At 37.7% G+C, this 19,098-nt stretch overlaps 1 protein-coding gene across 16 annotated transcripts in view; it reads right to left on the reverse strand.

Moving 5' to 3' along the window:
• MBTD1 (mbt domain containing 1) overlaps positions 1-19,098 on the reverse strand; it is an 84,255-nt gene that overhangs the window by 60,064 nt on the left and 5,093 nt on the right. For 10 of the 16 annotated variants that reach the window (XM_055101602.2, XM_055101605.2, XM_055101601.2 and 7 more), the window contains exon 3: positions 17,768-17,866. The exons of the other annotated variants lie outside the window; for them this stretch is intronic. The gene's annotated coding sequence lies outside the window, so the exon portion shown is untranslated. The remainder of the gene's footprint in view (positions 1-17,767; positions 17,867-19,098) is intronic. 16 annotated transcript variants of the gene reach the window in all.

Raw genomic sequence — 19,098 nt, forward strand, 5'->3', positions numbered from 1 at the left:
AAAAAAATATAACCCATAAAGGAAAAAAAATTCGGCCAGGCACGGTGGCTCACGCCTGTAATCCCAGCACCTGGGAGGCCGAGGCGGGCGGATCACCTGAGGTCAGTAGTTCAAGACCAGTCTGGCCAACATAATAAAACCCTGTCTCTACAAAAATACAAAAATTAGCTGGGCATGATGGCAGGTGCCTGTAATCTCAGCTACTCGAGAGGCTGAGGTGGAAGAATCGCTTGACCCCAGGAGGCAGAGGTTGCAGTGAGCCAAGATCGTGCCATTGCACTCCAGCCTGGGTGATGGTGTGAGACTCCATCTCAAAAAAAAAAAAAAAAAAAAAAAAAAAAAATTTCATAAACTACATTTTGTCAAAATGAAGCATTTCTGCTCTTTGAAAGACAATGTTTAAGAGAATAAGACAAGCACAGACTGGGAAAAATATTTGCAAATCACAGATTTGATAAGGGATTTGTATCTAGAAACATAAAGAAGTATCAAAATTCAATGACTGAAATAACCCAATTCATAAAAAGAGGCAAAAGATCTAAACAGAAATTCAAAGATATACAGATGGCAAGTAACAACATGAAAAGATGCTCAACATCAGCGGTCACTGAGAAAACACAAATTAAAACCACAAGATACTGTAACACACCTATTAGAATGACTAAAATTTATAAAAGTCCTCTACAGTCAGTGTGGCAAATGGAACTCTCACACATTGTGGATGAGAATGTAAAATGGTACAAGCATGTTGGAAAGCAGGCAGTTTCTTAAAAAGTTAAACAACCACCTACCATCCATTCCACTCATATATATCTGCGAGAAATGAAGGCATATACCCATACAAAGACATAAACACCAATGGTCATCATAGCCCCAAACTGGAAACAATTTAAATGCCCATCAATAAGGGATTACACAAATTGTGGTACGTCCATACAATGATTTCATTTTGCTTCTTGGTAACAAAAAGGAATGAATTATTGATATACACAGCGTGGATAACCTAAGCCAGACCCAAAAACGTCTTACTGTATGACTCTTTTTACAAATGCAAACTAGCCATATAGTGACAGAAGGCAGATCAGTAATTGCCTGGGGCTGGGGTGGGGGCCAGGAGTGGAAAAGGGGAGTTATAAAGGAGCATGAGGAAACTTTTAGAGATGAGGAATATACTATCTAGATTGTGGTGAAGGTTTCATGAGCATACACCTATGTTTCTGTGCAGTTTAATTTTGTCAATTTTTACTTCAATAAGGCTGTTAAAAAAATCTATAGCCAGCCAAATTATCAACCAAGTCTAATGGTAGAAAATGTATTTTCAGATATGCCCCTGAAGCCCCTTCGAAAAACTTAGCTCTCATGTTCACTTTTTTCTCAGGAGATGATTAGAAGATATGTTTCATTATAACATCAAAGTAACCAAGAAAGAGGAAGACGGTTGATTTAGGAACTACATGATTCAGTACAGCACAGAGGTAACGAGAGTTTCTAAAGCAATGATAAAGGGATGTCTCAGCGTTACAGCTGTATAGCGGCTTTAGAGAACAACCAGATTGTATTAGAAAAAGAAGATGGATGATGGCTCTGGAAGGATTCTAGGAAAAATATGAATCTTTGTGTTTGGAGCTTGTTGCAGCAGCATGGGGAAAAAGGCAACAGGCACTTTCAACACTGACTAAATGAAAAAAGTGAACCAATCAGTAACTGCAGGAAACAGTTGTATCAGAAAGGAAACAGTACAGTGACTAGCTGGGAAGCTGTAAATACTATTTATGTACTATATAAACACTAGCAATTTAAACAAAACTTGTGATAAAAGTCAATGAAGTGGGCCGGGTGTGGTGGCTCATGCCTGTAATCCCAGAACTTTGGGAGGCTGAGGTGGATGGATCACTTAAAGTCAGGAGTTTGAGACCAGCCTGGCTAACATGGTAAAACCCTGTCTCTACTAAAAATACAAAAATTAACTGGGTGTGGTAATGTGCGTCTGTAGTCCCAGCTACTCGGGAGGCAGAGGCAGGAGAACTGCTTGAACTTTGGAGGAGGAGGTTGCAGTGAGCCAAGATCATGCCACTGCACTCCAGCTTGGGCGACGAAGCGAGTCTCCGTCTCAAAAAAAAAAAAAAGTCAATGAACTGGGTAAGTGTGAAAACAACATGGCCCCTCATTTCCCAATGAGATTAAAAAAACAATTTTTTTGGATCAACTTGAATAAAAACAGTTTAGGGGATAGACAGTAAAAGAGCAAATGTCTATTTGTATCAACTAATACACTTTTTATTTTTCATAAAGCTTAATTCATTAAATTTAAATTACTGCCCTTTATTATATGATCATGTCTTTTACTATAAGATCACTTTCTTTAAGGATGGTTATAGGTTTTTACCATAAAATACTTAACTTTTTATTTATAAATTTATAAGTTACAACAATACAAAGAACATCTAGACAACCTTTATCTTGACTGACCAATGATTAACATTTTCTCCCAATTATTCCTCTCTACACGTATATTTTTCCCTCTCAACCATTAATGAATGGTTTATATGCTTTAAGCCCTTTTACCTCTAAATCAGAAGTAGAAGCATAGCTCAGGGTTTTTTCACCTTGGCAATATTACTTCGGGCCAGAAAATGCTTTTTTTGTAGGAGGCTAGCCTGTGCATTATAAGATGTCTAGCATCATTTGTGGCAGTAACACTCGCCTTTATCCCCCAGCGGTGACAACCAAAAACGCCTTTAGGCATTGCCAAATGTCCCCTGGAAGCAAAAAACAAAAAACAAAAAACAAAAAACAAAAAAACAAAAACAAAAACAAATCCCAGTTGAGAACTATTGCCTTATCCTTCAATGTGCCTTTCCTAGTAATAAGGATATTCTCTTCCATAATCATAGGTCAGCTATCATCTTCAAGAAATTTAACATTAACCCAATACTTTCATCTGATCTACCATCCATCCTCCAGTTTCGTCAACTGACTCAACAACACCCTTTACAAGATCTTCTTTTCTTCTTCAGCCCAGGGTCATATATTTCATTTGTCATGTGCCTTAGTCTTCAATCTAGAGGGAGACCTTATCTTTTTTTATATTTGATGTCTTTTAAGAATGCAGTCCCTTTAAGACTTTTTACCCTTTTTCTATAAATCTATAACTGTTCTTAAAAGTCTTTTTTTCTTAAAGACTTTATTTTTTGAGAAGTAATAAATTTACAGTAAAAGTGAAAATTCAGTAGAGTTCCCATATGGCCCAGTTTCCCCTATTAACATCTTACATTAGTATTGAACATGCTACAATAAATGAAATACTGATATGTACACTGTCATTAACTAAAGTCTATATTTTCAGTTTTCCTTCATTTTTACTGTTCTTTTCTCTGTTCCAAGATCCCACAGTACATTTAGTCACCCTAGGTTTTCATTATTTAAGTTGTCATACAGCTTCTCTTGGTTGTGAGAATTTCTCAGGTTTTCTTGGTTTTTCATGACCTTGACAGTTTTGAGGAATCTTGGTCAGATATTTTGCTGACTGTTCTATTGGAATTTGTCTGATAGTTTCCTCATTATCAGGCTGGGGTTATGTTTTTGGCAGGTACATGGCAGAGGTAAAGTGTCCTTTGTATCAGAGCATTTCAACGATACACACTAACATGACTTATCAATGCTGACGTTGAACTTGATCATCTATCTGATCGAGGTAGTGTTTATCAGGTTTCTCTGCTGTGAAGTTACTCTGAATCCTTTCCTAAACTACACTCTTTGGAACAAAGTGACTATGTATACCTCACACTTAAGGAACAGGGAGTTATATACTCCCCTTCTTGAGAGTGGAATGTTCATATTAAGTATTTGGAATTCTTCTGTATAGATTTCCTCTTTTAAAAAATAAAAAATTTCCTTGTTTTGGGTTTTAGGTGCCCTTAGGATTATACTTAGGTTGCACTGCCTAATTGATGCTGTAATTTTCAAGGCATCAAATCCAGAGGCACGAGGTCCATCCGCCCCTTATTGGTGATGTTAATTTTTTTTTTTTTCTTTGAGACAGGGTCTCCCAAGCTGCACCCAGGCTGGAGTGCAGTGGCGTGATTTCGGCTCACTGCAACCTCCACCTCTAGGGTTCAAGCAATCCTTTTGCTTCGGCCTCCTGAATAGCTAGGATTACACATGTGTCACCTCACCCAGCTAATTTTTGTACTTTTCGTAGAGACGGAGTTTTGCCATGTTGCCAGGCTGGTCTCAAACTCCTGGCCTCATGTGATCCTCCTGCCTTGGCCTCCCAAAGTGCTGGGATTACAGGTGTGAGCTGCTGCACCTGGCTGGTGTTAATTTTAATGACCTGGTCTAGATATGGTCTGGTTTCTCCACTGTACTTTTACTATTTTCTTTAATAAGCAATCTATGGGGAGACACTTTAAAGATAATGCAAATATTCAGCTCATTAAATTTTCACTCAAGATTTAGGATCCAATGATTCTTGCCCAGTCTCTCACTGTGATGATTTCCCAACCCCAACATTCCCTGCACGTTCACCAGTCAGCATTCTCTAAGAAACAGCTCTCTTTTTTCTCTTTTTATTTATTATTGGTATCAACTCATGGATTTCTATTTTTCAATGTTGTATTTTTTTTGAGATAGCGTCTCGCTGCTGCCCGGGCTGGAGTGCAGTGGTGCTATCCTGGCTCACTGCAACCTCCGCCTCCCGGGTTTAAGCAATTCTTCTGCTTCAGCCTCCCAAGTAGCTGGGATTACAGGTGCCTGCCACCATGCCAGGCTATTTATTTTTTTATTTTTAGTAGAGACGGGCTTCACCATGTTGGCCAGGCTGGTTTCGAACTCCTGACTTCAAGTGATCTGCCCGCCTCGGCTTCGCAAAGTGCTAGGATTACAGGCATGAGCCACCACGCCCAGCCTACTTTTCAAGGTTTTATAACTCGTTATTGTCCTTAATTATCTGGGTGATCATACTGTCCCAGAGTAGGCCAGTGGGAGCCCCTTAAAGCCTACTCCTGTGTCATTCTGACATGCCTCTATCATTTTCTGAGCATTTCCTTACTTTCTTGCATAATAAGATACTCCAGGCTTATCTTATAACCATTTCTCTGTCCCAGCCCTGGAACCAAACATTTCTCCTAACAGCCTTGGTATCTTTTAGTGGGGAATGATGTAAGAAATAAAGATCTAGGTATTCAATGTACTTATTGCTATTTGGGTATCTCTTTGCTTCTGGGCCTTTCCACTGGACAAAGTATACACACATGTATGTGACATATATATACACACATGTATTTTAGAAAATTATGAGTTCACACTTAAATCCCCAACTCCAAGCCATCCCCACAGGGTTTTTTTCTCACTTTCCCACACTTCACATTTGTGTCTTTTTCAACAGAATGCTGGCTCTTAACAAAACCTATCTACTCATTTGCTCAACCCTTTTAGACATTTAAATAGTTACAGAAGCATTACAGCATACCACTACAAAAAAACTGTTGGAGTTTAGTATTTCTTTGCAGTCACTTTTCTCTAGACTGACTACTGAGTATAAAAGTTCCTTGGATTATTTATTTCAATGTGGTTGTTACTGATTTGAAATAAGTTAGAATTGGTTTCTTTTGGTTTTTAGTCTCCTCCATCATCCTTATTGGATTAATTTCATTTTTTGGGGGGACTACTGGGAAGATCACCCTTCTTGCAAAAATAAAGAAATATACAAATAGGTGTAACTCAAATGTCATTTCTTTCCCTGCCTCACCACCCACCCTGTTAAGTGGGTAACCAACTTTATCACTTTCTGGTTCATTCTTCTTGTGTACATTTTGAAAAAGTAAACAGTATATGTACAGCTATATATATGTTTTCTTATTTCCATTTCCTTCACAAAAGTCACATACTATATTCCTCTCTCCTGTGTTTTTATTAGTTTAGAAATATACCCTGGAAATCATTCCATTTCAGTGCACTGACATCTTCCTTATTCTTCTTGCAGCTGCATAGTACTCCATTGTGTATGTTTATTCAACAAATCTCTCGTTTCAACATTTAGTTTTCAATGTTTTGCAATTACAAATACGCTGCAGCAAACTTACATATCTGTGTGTTTATACTGTGCATGGTATACCTCCAGGGTATATTTTTAGAAATGGGATTGCTGGGTAGGATATATGTATTTGTAATTTTGTTAGATATTGCAAAATTCCACTCCAAAGAAATGTAATCATTTGCACCAGCAATATTGAGAGTGCTTGTTTCCCCAGAGGTGCTGGGAATGTATTGTCAAGTGTCTGAATTTTTCCCAAAATGATGGATGAAAAATGGTATGCCAGTATAGTTGTCACTGTCTTTTTTTTTTTTTTTTTAAGCTCTCTATTTGGAAGTAACTTTGAACTTTCAGGAAAGTTAGAAGAATAATACAATGAAGTCCTGTGTACTCTACTCAAACACAACAATTACTAATATTTTGCCCCATATTTTTCTTCTCTAAACACATAGATTTTCTGAATAATTTGAAAGTTACGTATCACAAAATAATTCAATGTGCATTTCCTTGGAATAAAAACATTTTCTTATAACTGGAGCACAGTTATCAGTTTTAGGAAATCTGACAATATATGATACTTTTCCCTAATTCACCATCCACATTCCAACTGACTCAATATCTTTATAGCATTTCCTCCTTCAAGACCAGGATCACATAAAAATTAAAAAGTCGTATTTATCTCTTTAGTGTCCTTTAATCTGGAAGATTAGTTTTAATTTTTTTTAGATACAGGGTCTCCCTATGTTGCCCAGACTGGACTCAAACTCCTGGTGTCAAGCGATCCTCCCACCACAGCCTCCTGAGTAGCTGGGATTACAGGTGTACACTGACGTGTTTCGTTTGAAATTATTTTTGAAGAATGCAAGCAAGCCCCTTCCCCCTTAACAGAATGCTTCTCATTTGAGGTTCATCTGATGTGTCTGTGTCCTTAAGAGACTCTGGTTATGTACCCCATAATATTACATTTGTCCTCAGGAAATTGTAACCAGAGTCACAAGATTCCTATCTGTCTCTCACTGGTGATGTTAATGTTGATTACTTTGTTAAGGTGTAGTCCAGTTTTCCACTGTATACTACGTATTTCTCCTTGCAACCAATCGGCAACCTCAGGGACACACTTTGAAATATGACCACATTGTTTCTCACTGAAATCTCACCGCCATTCTTAAATTTGGCATCTAATGATAACTTGTGCCAAACCAAACATTAATATGATGGCTGCAAAATGATTTCCCAACTCCAGCACTTTTTTATCAGTCAGCAAGAAATCCTGTCATAACCCCCTTTTGTTGACATACCTACCTATCCATTATCAGTATGAATTCACTAACTTCTATTTTTTTCCCATTGGTTTATCATTCATCACTATTCTTATTCTGGGGCTCAAAATATGCCAGATGTGGCCACAATGATGTCCCTGAACTGGTTCTTGTGTCCTCTTTTTTTTCCTGAGACAGTCTCCCCTTGTTGCCAGTGCAGTGGCGTGATCTCAGCTCACTGCAACCTCTGCCTCCCGGGTTCAAGTGATGCTTGTGCCTCAGCCTTCTGAGTAGCTGGGATTACAGGTGTGCACCAACAAACAAGCCAGGCTAATTTTTGTATTTTCAGAAGAGGCAGGGTTTCACCATATTGACCAGGCTGGTCTCGAACTCCTGGCCTCAAGTGATCTGCCCCACTGAGCCTCCCAAAGTGCTGGGATTACAGGCATGACCCAACATGTCAGACCTCCTGGGTCCTTTTGACATACTTCCATCTTTTTTTTGAGGAATTCCTTACTTTCTTCCTTATCAAGATATTCCAGGCTCATTTTATACCTATGCTGCTCCAGCCCTGAAGTCAATAATTTTTCCAAGGAACTCTAGTCCTTATTAGCAAAGAACTGGTATTGAAAGCCAAGATCTGGGCACTTAATGCAGTTCTACAGAGCATTTTTTTTTTTTTTAATGGAGTTCTCAGTCTGTCGCCCAGGCTGGAGTGCAGTGGCATGATCTCGGCTCACTGCAACCTCCGCCTCCCAGGTTCAAGTGATTTTCCTGCTTCAGCTTCTCGAGTAGCTGGGACTACAGGCGTGTGCCACCACGCCCAGCTAATTTTTTGTATTTTTAGTAGAGGTGGGGTTTCACCATGTTAGCCAGGATGGTCTTGATCTCCTGACCTCGTGATCTGCTCGCCTCAGCCTCCCAAAGTGCTGGGATTACAGGCATGAGCCACTGTGCCCGGCCCTAGAGGATTTTTTTGTTATCTTATTTTGTGTGGTTTTATGTGCCTTTTTTCTTCTTTAGGGTTTTTAGTCTTAATTTTCTTCAAAGTTCTTGGCATTGAGAAATTTACATTTACCCTTTATCTGTATGTATGGAAAATTGTGATTTTGCACATGAAGCTTTTCCCCATACATTTAAAATATCTGAGATAGCAAAATGTATCAGTATTTTATTTCATTGTACCTTGATTATGAGTCAGAAAATTTTTTCCTGAAGCATGGTACAGAAAAATTTTCCCGTATTTTTTCCTGGTATTTGTATAGTTTTTATATTTAGATCTAATGTGTCTGGACTTTATTATTATGTATAGCATGAAGAACAGTTCTAATATTTTTTCCAAATGGCTATCTAGTTGCGCCAACATCCTTTATCAAAATGTCCATCTTTATCTCAGTGATTTAAAATACCACTTTAAGTGCTAGGTTTCCATATGTAGTTGTGTCCATTTCTGGATTTCACACTATTTCCCTGGTCTGTTCTTGTGCCAATGTCTTGCTTTCTGAATCATTAAGGGTTTGGAATGTATTCTGATATCTTGCAGAGCTAGATACCCCCTCAAAAATCTTTTAATGTTTTTACATTCTTGCATGTTTATTTTTCCAAGTGCACTTCAAGTATTAGATAGTTCAACTCTATACCAAAAAGTTATCAGTCTTTTTATATTATGATCTCATTAAATTTCTAATTAACTTTGGAAAAAGTGACATTTTGATATGTCTCAAGGACAGTGGATGTCTTTCCATTTGTTCAAGTCTGCTTTGTGTCTTTTGGGAATGTTTTATATAGCCTGCTTCACATAGGTTTTTAACAACGTTTTTAAGGAAGTAAATCCTTAGGAATTTAATTACAGTTTGAGTATTCCTCATGCAAAATGCTTGGGACCAGAAACATTTCAGATTTTGGAATATGTGCATACGCATAATTAGATATCTTGGGGATGAGACCCAAGTCTAAACACGAAATTCACTTGTTTCATATCCAACTTATACACATAGCCTGAAGACAATTTTATACAGTATAAAAAAAATTTTGTGCATCAAGTAAGGTTTGTGTACACTGAACCAGCAGAAAGCAAAGGTGTCACTATCTCAGTTGCCTATGTGGTTATCTGTGGTGTCATGTCCATGCTCAAAGAGCTTCAAATTTTGGAGCATTTTGGACTTCAGGTTTTTGGATTAGGGATGCTCAATCTATGTTTTGTTGTTGCTATTGTAATCTTCTCTTTTGTTGTATTTTCTTAACTGGTTATTTTCTCACTACACAAAGATTTATTATTTTATATCCTACCTCGCTGAATTGTTTGAAGGTAGTTTTGTCATTGATTTTTCTAAGGCTTTCCAGATAAACAATCACGTCACTAACAAAGAATCTTTTCTTCTTTTTCCACTGTTATGTCTCTAATTTGCTTTTTGAGACAGGGTCTCACTCTGTCGTCCAGGCTGGAGTGCAGTGGTGCAATCTCGGCTCACTGCAACCTCTGCCTCCAGGGTTCAAGCAATTCTCCCACCTTAGCCTCCTGAGTAGCTGGGACTACAGGCACGTATCACCACACCCAGATAATTTTTTTTTTTTTATTCTTAGTAGAGACGGGGTTTCACCATGTTGGCCAGGCTGGTCTTGAACTCCTGACCTCAGGTGATCCGCCCGCCTCAGCCTCCCAAAGTGCTGGGATTACAGGTGTGAGTCACTGCACCCGGCCATTTGTTTTCTTTTCTATCTGTATTGGCTCATATTTCCAGTATAATATTAAGTCATGGAGAAAATGGGTATCCTTACTTTATTCTTGATTGTGGTGTTTCTTAATAAGATTCTGGCTTTAGGGTTAAGGCTATGTACATGTGCATATGTGTGTATTCATAAAAATAAAAATATTATATATTAAGGAAGTATTCATCCATTCCTATTTTCTGAAAAGTTTTTGTTAGGAACAGGTGTTGAATTTTGTCATAGGCTTTTTCGGCTTCTATAAAGAGAACACAACTTTTCTCTTCTGACCGATTAGTATGGTGAACTACATAAATACATTTCCAAATACTGAATCATCCTTGTATTCCTGGTATAAAACTTACTCATGAAAATGTATTTTTGTAATATGGTGTGAGAGACTGCACAGTAATAGTTTTTCATTAGTATCTGTATGTGATAACTCTGTAATTTTCATTTTTTGAGCTATCTTTATCAGGCTAAGAAATCAGTATTACTTTTTTTTTTTTTTTTTTTGGAGACAGGGTCTTGCTCTATCGCTCAGGCTGGAGTGCAGTGGCACGATCTTGGCTCCCTGCAGCCTCAACACCCCTTGGGCTCAAGTGATCCTCCCACCCCAGCCTCCCAAGTAGCTGGGACTATAGGCACAGGCCACTGTGCTCAGCTAATTTTTTAGTTGTTTGTAGAGATCAAGTCTCACTACAATTGCCCAGGCCAATCTCAAACTCCTGGGGTCAAGTGATCCTCCTACCTTGGCCTCCCAAAATGCTGGGATTACAGGCGTGAGCCACTGCGCACAGTCCAGTATTACTCTTACGTCACAAAAATAATTAGCTTTCCATTTTCTATACTCATGTAGCATCAGGAATATCTGGTCAGGCAGAACTCCCCTGTGAAACCATCTAGGCCTGGTGTTTGGTGGGATGGTTCCTTGACAAATTTTTAGTTCTTCTAGGAAAATTGGTCTTATTTTCTTTTAATCTCTAATGAGGTCAATTTTATTAAACTGTATTTTCCTAAGAAATTATCCATTTCATCTAGGTTTTGAAATGTATTTGTATAGAGGTGTGCAAAATAGTTCTGTATTAAAATAGTTCTCAATTTCCTCTGTATCCAATGTTATCTTCCCGTTGTTATTTCTTAAAATTTCATGTGTGCTTTCTCCCTTTCCCCACTTGGTTAAATTAGCTAGTGATTCATCTATTATGTGACTCTTCCCTCAAGGGTCCAAGATTGATTCATCAACTAGACATATAGTTTTTCTGTTAACTCATTAACTTCTACTTTTATCTTTATTTCCTTCCTTGTGCTTTTGGCTTACTTTGTTCATTTCTGAATTGGGAATTTATTTTCATTTATGTTAAGTGTTTAGGGCTATGAATTTTCCTCTGCTCACTGCTTTAAATGTATTCCACAGATTCTGGTATGTAGTATTATGTAGTACTTTTCTTATCATCATTTTCCAGAAACTTTGCAATTTGTGTTTCCCTTTTACCCATTAAACTTTTAAAAATTAAGGCATACTGTTGAACGCTTATCAAAATATAGGACTTTTCTGTCACTCTAGAAAGCTCCTTCCTGTCCTTTCCCACTCAATCTCTCCCCAGTCCCGAGTTCTATTAGCTTTGGCTAAATTTTGTATATATTTAAGATTTTATATAAATGGCATAAAATCGTATGCATATTTTTGTGTCTAATTTCTTCCAGTCAGCATAGTGTTTCTGAGATTCATTCATGTTACATGTATAAATGGTTTCTTTTTATTGCTGAGTAATACTCGTCAATGTATCAGCTTACCCTTTCTTCATCCAGATTTTACTATGAATAAAGCTGCCACAAAAATTCTTGTACAAGGTTTTCTGTGAATACATAATACAAGGTTTCTTAACTTCAAGACGGAAGTGCAATGTCCTTTTGCTTTTTGGATTTGTTTTTGTTTTCTTGTATGGGACCTACTAATGTTTTTCTAATAGATTGACAATTTTTTGTGAATATTCTGTGTTTAAAAAGAACATACTCTCTGGCCCCGCATGGTGGCTCACACCTATAATCCCAGGACTATGGGAGGCCAAGGCAGGAAGACTGCTTGAGCCCAAGAGTTTGAGACTAGCCTGGGCAACATGGCAAGACTTCGTCTCTACAATAAGCAAAAAAAAAAAAAAAAAATTAGCTGGGCATGGTGGTGTGCACCTGTGGTCTCAGCTACTTGGGAGGCTGAGGTGGGAGGATCACCTGAGGCAGGGAGGTCAAGGCTGCAGTGAGCCATGATCATGCCACTGTACTGCAGCCTGGGAGACAGAGTTGGGGGCGGGGGGAAGCAGTATATTCTTGATTATTAGGGATATACTTGAAGATTCACATAACATTATTTAGATCTTTCATACCCTTTTTTACCCACTACATCTTGTGCTAAGTGTCAAAGTCCCCTAATTTTAGTTTTTTATTTCTTCTTATACTTCACATAGATTTTACTTTATACAGATTGTTGCTGTGTTATGTGGTACATATTTAACTGTGAATTCTTTGTTGTGAATCATGGTTTTTAGCATTATAAACTGTTCTCTTTTGTCTGATTTAATGCTTTTTTTGGTTTGAATTCTACTTTGCTATCAGCATTTTCAGTCTTGCATTCTTGGGGTTTCTATTTGCCTGGTACATATTTGTCCTGGCCTTTATGTTCGCTCTCAATTCTCCACATATTTTATCATTAGGGTATGCATTATGTACTGTATACTTTTTTTTCTGTTCCATCATGGTTTTCTCTGTCCCTTTAAAAATTTCTCTCAGTATTTTGGAAAGTCTTCGTCATGCTTACCTTTATATTAATAGCTTTTACAGTACACTGTATTTTTTTTCTTACCTAATCTTTTCTATTTGGTCTTTCAGTTTTAGATGGTAGCCTCTGACTCCCTCATATTACTTCAATTACAGTAATTATTCTTATTCTAGTTCTGAAAAAGAACAGTTCTAGACAGGGTCTCATTCTGTTGCCCAGGCTGGAGTGCAGTTAGGCAAACACAGCTCTCTGCAGCCTTGACCTCCTGGGCTCAAATGATCCTCCTACTTCAGCCTCCTGAGTAGTTGGGACTACAGGCATGAGCCACCACGCCTGGCTAATTAAACACTTTTTTTTTTTTTTTTTTGTAGAGACTGGGTCTCACTATGTTGCCCAGGCTGGTCTAGAAGTCCTGGGCTCAAGTAATCCACCCACCTAAGCCTCCCAAAGTGCTGGGATTACAGGTGTGAGCCACCACACATGGCCTTAGTTTTTCCTTTTATTTCCCATCCCATTATATTTTAGTTGCATTCTTTCTGCTTTGTCAGAATGTATAATGTTTATGTACTATTCTCTAGGTCCCTACTATTGGTTTTAATCTTAGTTCAAAAAGATATCTGAAATACTTATTGTCACAGTCTTTTTGTAGGAAATGTCCCAAATATCTTTTAGATGAAAGTCATCCTTTTCAAGTGTCCTCAGGAGGGGTAAACGAGTACAGTATTCCCTGAGTTCCTGCATGTTCAAACTGTTGTTCTGCAGCCTTAATACCTGGACAACAGTTAGCTGGATATAAAATCCCTGGCTAGCAGTCACTTTCCTCATGCTGCTCCACTGTCTTGCTTTGTTACGTTGCTTTTGAGAAATCTGACACTGGTCTAATTCTCTTGCCTCTATGTCACGTCTTTGCCTGGAGACCCTGAGAATTCTTTGCATCTTTACAGTCATACAGCTTTACTAGGAAATATCTTTGAGTGTGCCTTCTGGTATGAACTTCTGTGGTATAGATTCAGATCTCTTTTCACTTCCAGAAAGTTTTCTTGGATTATAGTTTTAAATATTTTCTCTTCTTGAAGGACACCAATTATATACAGTAGACTTTGGATCCATCTCCCATTTCAACTTGGTCAATTTTCAAAACAAAAATCTCATCTCAATTATCCTGTTTTCCTGCTTTTCTTCAATACTTTTTATTAAATTTGAATTTGTCATGTGGGAATGTTATAACTTCATTATTGGTTATGATTTTATCTTCTATTTTTCTGTTTAATCTACTTTGTGTTCATTTCTTAATGCTTTTTGTTCCTTTCTGAGTTTTATATTTGTTTCAGAATATTTCTTAATTTTTCAAATCTCCAAACATTGGTTTGAGGATGTTTAATTTCACTTGGAGCATTATGTCAATTTTTTCCTGCTTTTTTTGATGGGGGTAGATTTTCATCAGTTGAAATGCTGATTCACATTTCCTGTTTGTTTTTTCTTACAGTTCTGTATGGATGTGGCCTGCTCTTTTCTATTTCTGTTCATTTCATAGGCAGAGCTCCTAGTTCAAGAACACCCTCTTCTCTAAGTTCAGTTTTTTTCTTTTCCTGAAGAATTTCTTCTTCTTTCTTCTTCACTGCCATGTCTCCAAGTCTTCACTGACATGTCTCCAAGTCTTCATGTTTCCCTTATGAGGCAATGCTTATAATTTAAAGCTACCAATTCTGGTACTGCTTACCTTTAAGCTCTTCTCCATACATAGAGCTGTGAACTATCAAACTCCAAACCTATGATCAATGTTTTGGAACTTTTTTCAGATTTTCTCTTTCTGAGAGTGGATCTTTGTACCTTGTCTAAAGCTTTCACACTTCCATACCTCTTTCAGTAAATTTGTCAAGCCTTCCCTCCCTCACTCTTAACACCTAGAGGAATGAGCATAAGGAGCAGTTGGAATTTGGTTTATTTCTCTACCTATAAGAATCTACAAATCTCTATTTATAGGTAGAGAAATAAACTAAATTTGTGAGTTGAACTCTTGAACACATTTCGTCCTATAGGAGTTTATTTGTAAATTCTACAATAATCTAATATTGGACTTGCTCTGTCATTCAAGCTGCAGTGTAGTGGCATGATCTTGGCTTACTGTAACCTCTGCCTCCCAGGTTCAAGCGATTCTCATGCCTCAGTCTCCCGAGAAGCTGGGATTACAGTGTGTGCCACAACACCTGGGTAATTTTTATATTTTTGGTAGAGACAGGGTTTCACCATGTTGGCCAGGCTGATCTCGAACTCCTGGCCTCAAGTGATTGGCCCACTTCGGCCTCCCACAGTGTTGGGATTACAGGCATGAGCCATTGCACCCAGCCATGTTGGACTATTTTTGTTACTGATCTGATTTGGTTATTATTATAATATTTGTAATATGCTTAGTATGTGTCAGGCATATTCAGCACTTAAATCTGTAGCAGCGCATTTAAACCTTATGAGTGTCACTCTCATTTTACAGGAGGAAGCAGTGGCCCAAATAGGCTAAGCAACTTGCCCAAGATCATATAACCACCATGAACACTAATAATATGAATCATGGGACTATCTTAAAACGTTTTAAATTTTAACCTTCTTTCTCCCCCCTCCCCAATACTGGTTCTGTCAGCTAGCCTCTATAAGCATAGAAAACAAGCATCAAATAAATATGTTTCAGGTAATGTGCCTTCATGAACATTTTGCTCTTCAAAATAAAACCGAGGCCAGGTGCAGTGGCTCACACCTGTAATCCTAGTAGTTTGGGAGACCAAGGTGGGTGGATTACTTGAGGAGTAATCCACCAGGAGTTCCAGACCAGCCTGGCCAATATGGTAAAACCCCATCTCTACTAAAAATACAAAAATCAGCCAGGTGTGGTGGTGGCACCTGTAGTCCAGCTACCAGGGAGGCTGAGGCAGAAGAATCACTTGAACCCGGGAGGCGAAGGTTGCAGAGAGCCAAGATTGAGCTACTGCACTCCAGTCTGGGCGACAGAGTGAGACTCTGTCTCAAAAAAAAAAAAAAAAAAAAAAAACCCAAAAAACTGCAAATCATATTAGATGACTATTTAAGGTCTTGAATGTAGGGAGATGGAATGATTGTAGGTAGGTAAACCTTGCTTTATATTTGGGTGTATGTTCTAACTCCCTGTCCACTATAAAGTCACTAATGTCTAAAATTCATATACTAAATAAATAATATAAGCCTAAGCTTTAGAATTAGAGAGATAGATACTAGACGAGAAAGCTAAAAGAATGAAAGCAGTTGTCTCATCAGAGCTGAATTGGGACAAGGACCATTTTTTTTGGAATACTTTTAGCATTGTTTAATTATTATACTATCAAGTGCATGTATTACTTTGATAAAAATAAAAGCTAATTTATATGAAGTATACAGTACATTAAAAAATTAAGTTGGTATATATTGAGAGATTGATATGTGGTATCAGTAAATACATGTGGGAAAAACAGTGCTCATATACACTTGGTAGGAAGGTAACCTTACACTATCTATCTGGAAGGCAATTTGACATTACATATGAAAACTTAAAATGGCTATGCCTTTTGACTAGGTAATTCCATTTTTAGGAATCTGTCCTTCAGAAATACTCATACATAATACATACAAGGACACAAGAACCTATGTAGAAGGATGTTTGCTAATGTAATAATAATGAAAAACTGGAGACAAACTTACAATCAGCAGGGGAATCATGAGCAACAGGTAAAATACTGAGTGGAAAAAATAAATCACAATACATAGTATAATAAAATATATCACAATATGACTCACTTTTTATTCAAAGAGACAATATACACTGGCATATACACAGATCAATATATGTATGTTTGTTTTTATGTGCACTAAGAAAGACCTTAGGAGTAGCTAAACTTTTAGCAGGGTAGAAGTGGCATGGGAAGATGAATCTAACTTTTCAATATTTTTCTTTTTTAAAACATTATAGGTGTACTTCTATAATAAAAAATAAAAGGTTTTTATAGGGACAAAATTAAAGAAGAGATCACAAATCACAACGGAACTTCATTGTCCTACTGTAACTGTCACTTAGGTAAACCATCCTCCCTATGAAATCTACAAGGGAATTAAAAAGCATAGTCATTAACTTATTGGTATAACCAAACAAAAGTTCCAACAAAACTAAACATCTCTGGGAGAAATGACAGAAAACACTTGAAATCTTAAATGCAGGTGTCAATAAACATGGAGCCAAGTAATATTAATAATAGTGTAATTTCAATATGAGTAAACTCATCAGATATGAATAAACTCATCAGAAGTCAACCAATTCTTCATTATCCAAACCCACTGGGAGCAGTGGCTCACATAATTTTCAAATTTTTATATTTAGCTATGGAGCAAATATTTTCTAGAACCTTAAATTTGAATGTTGTATGCATGAGATCACAAAGTAGTAAACAGAGATTAATACATAGTCTACAATGACTGAACTTGGTAGGAGCTCAAGAGCTATTTAGCTCCTGCAGGCCTCTTTTTCATTCTATTATACTATGAGGATGAAAGCACATTCTGGTATAGTGATAAAACTCATCAGTGTAAAGAGAAATGCCTTTTTTCTTTCTAAGCTTACTGTTACGAGGAACATAAATGGTAAGGATTTGGGATTACTGAGTTTTTATTTCCCACAAATTCAATGTGCAAGCAAGAATAAATTCATGTCAATGATACAATCAAGAGGAAACCAAAAGCAATAATATTCTGAATAACCCATCTAAAGAAATGGAAAAGTACCCAGGAGAATGATAGGAGAGGACAATATTCTACATAGCAATATTTTAAGATTTAAAGCAACAGTGAACAAAAGGAAGTGATTCTTTGATCTACAAGAAATACAAATTTCTACCTCTTTGGGTTCAACTTCTAGACCTATCACTGTTATGACTTTGGATGTAACAATTACTTGGGTCTCAGTTTCCCTCTCTTCTAAATAAGAAAAACATCACTTACCACACAGGAAGGATGTATGATAAAATAAAAAAATTCACATGAATAGGCTTTCAGTTCTTCCGAAGAAAGCTATGAATCCTTAAGTACGAACCTGGAAAACTAATTAAAAATAAGATGACCATATCAAAATTAAGTCTGAAACATGCAGTGGCCTAGAGATTCCCTGAGATCATTATCAGCTATCAATTCTACCCCCAATAATAGAATTCATACTCAAGCTGGGTCTGTAGGGCGAATGTGGTCTGAATGATCAAACAAGATCATTTATTAGTATGTTAACACAGAGACGGGCCAGGTGCAGTGGCTCACGCCTGTAATCCCAGCACTTTGGGAGGCTGAGGCGGGCAGATCACAAGGTCAGGAGTTTGACACCAGCCTGGCCAATATGGTGAAACCCCACCTCTACTAAAAATACAAAAATGAACTGGGTGTGGTGGCATTTGCCTGTAGTCCCAGCCACTCGGGAGGCTGAGGCAGAAGAATCACTTGAACCCGGGAGGCGGAGACTGCAGTGAGCCGAGCTCATGCCACTGCACTCCAGCCTGGGCGACAGAGCGAGACTCCATCTCAAAAAAAAAAAGAAAAGAGAAAGTAAATTCAATAGCTTATTCAGTATCATATTGATCTGATATAACCTAAAAACACTTGATCTGAAATGATAACATTCTCTTGGTATTTACCTTTAAAAAATATATTTGGAACTGGTTGCTCAGAAGATATAAAATCACTGAACAATAGTAACTACACGGTGTTAATAATTAAACAAAGATGTGTTAAACACATACAGATACACAAGGGGGCTACTTCTCTGGTGTATAAAATAATCTCTAGCAAATTTTAAAGCTTAGAAGTCTTAAAGTAATAGATGATGATAACCTTTTTTTTTTCCTTTTTTTTTTTTTTGAGACGAACTCTCACTCTGTCGCCCAGGCTGGAGTCCAGTGGCATAATCATGGCTCACTTCAACCTGGGTCTCCCACCGGACTCAAGCAATGCTCCCACCTCCGCCCCCGAGTAGCTGGGACCACAGGGGTGTGCCACCACACCTGACTAATTTTTGTAATTTTTTTTTGTAGAGACAGGGTTTCGCCATGTTGCCCAGGCTGATCTTGAACTCCTGGGTTCAAGCAATCTGCCTGTCCTGGGCTCTCAAAGTATTGGGATTACAGGCGTGAGCCACCACACCTGGTTAATATTAACCAATATTTATTGAACAATATATACAAATCACTATGCTTAGCACCAGAAATACAAAGAAGTATTAGACTTAACATTCCTGTCCTACAATTAAGACTGCAAACGGTGGCCAAATAATTGGGCCACAACGTTGA

This window comes from Pan paniscus, chromosome 19 (genome assembly GCF_029289425.2).
Source record: "Pan paniscus chromosome 19, NHGRI_mPanPan1-v2.0_pri, whole genome shotgun sequence".
NCBI classification, from domain to species: domain Eukaryota; kingdom Metazoa; phylum Chordata; class Mammalia; order Primates; family Hominidae; genus Pan; species Pan paniscus.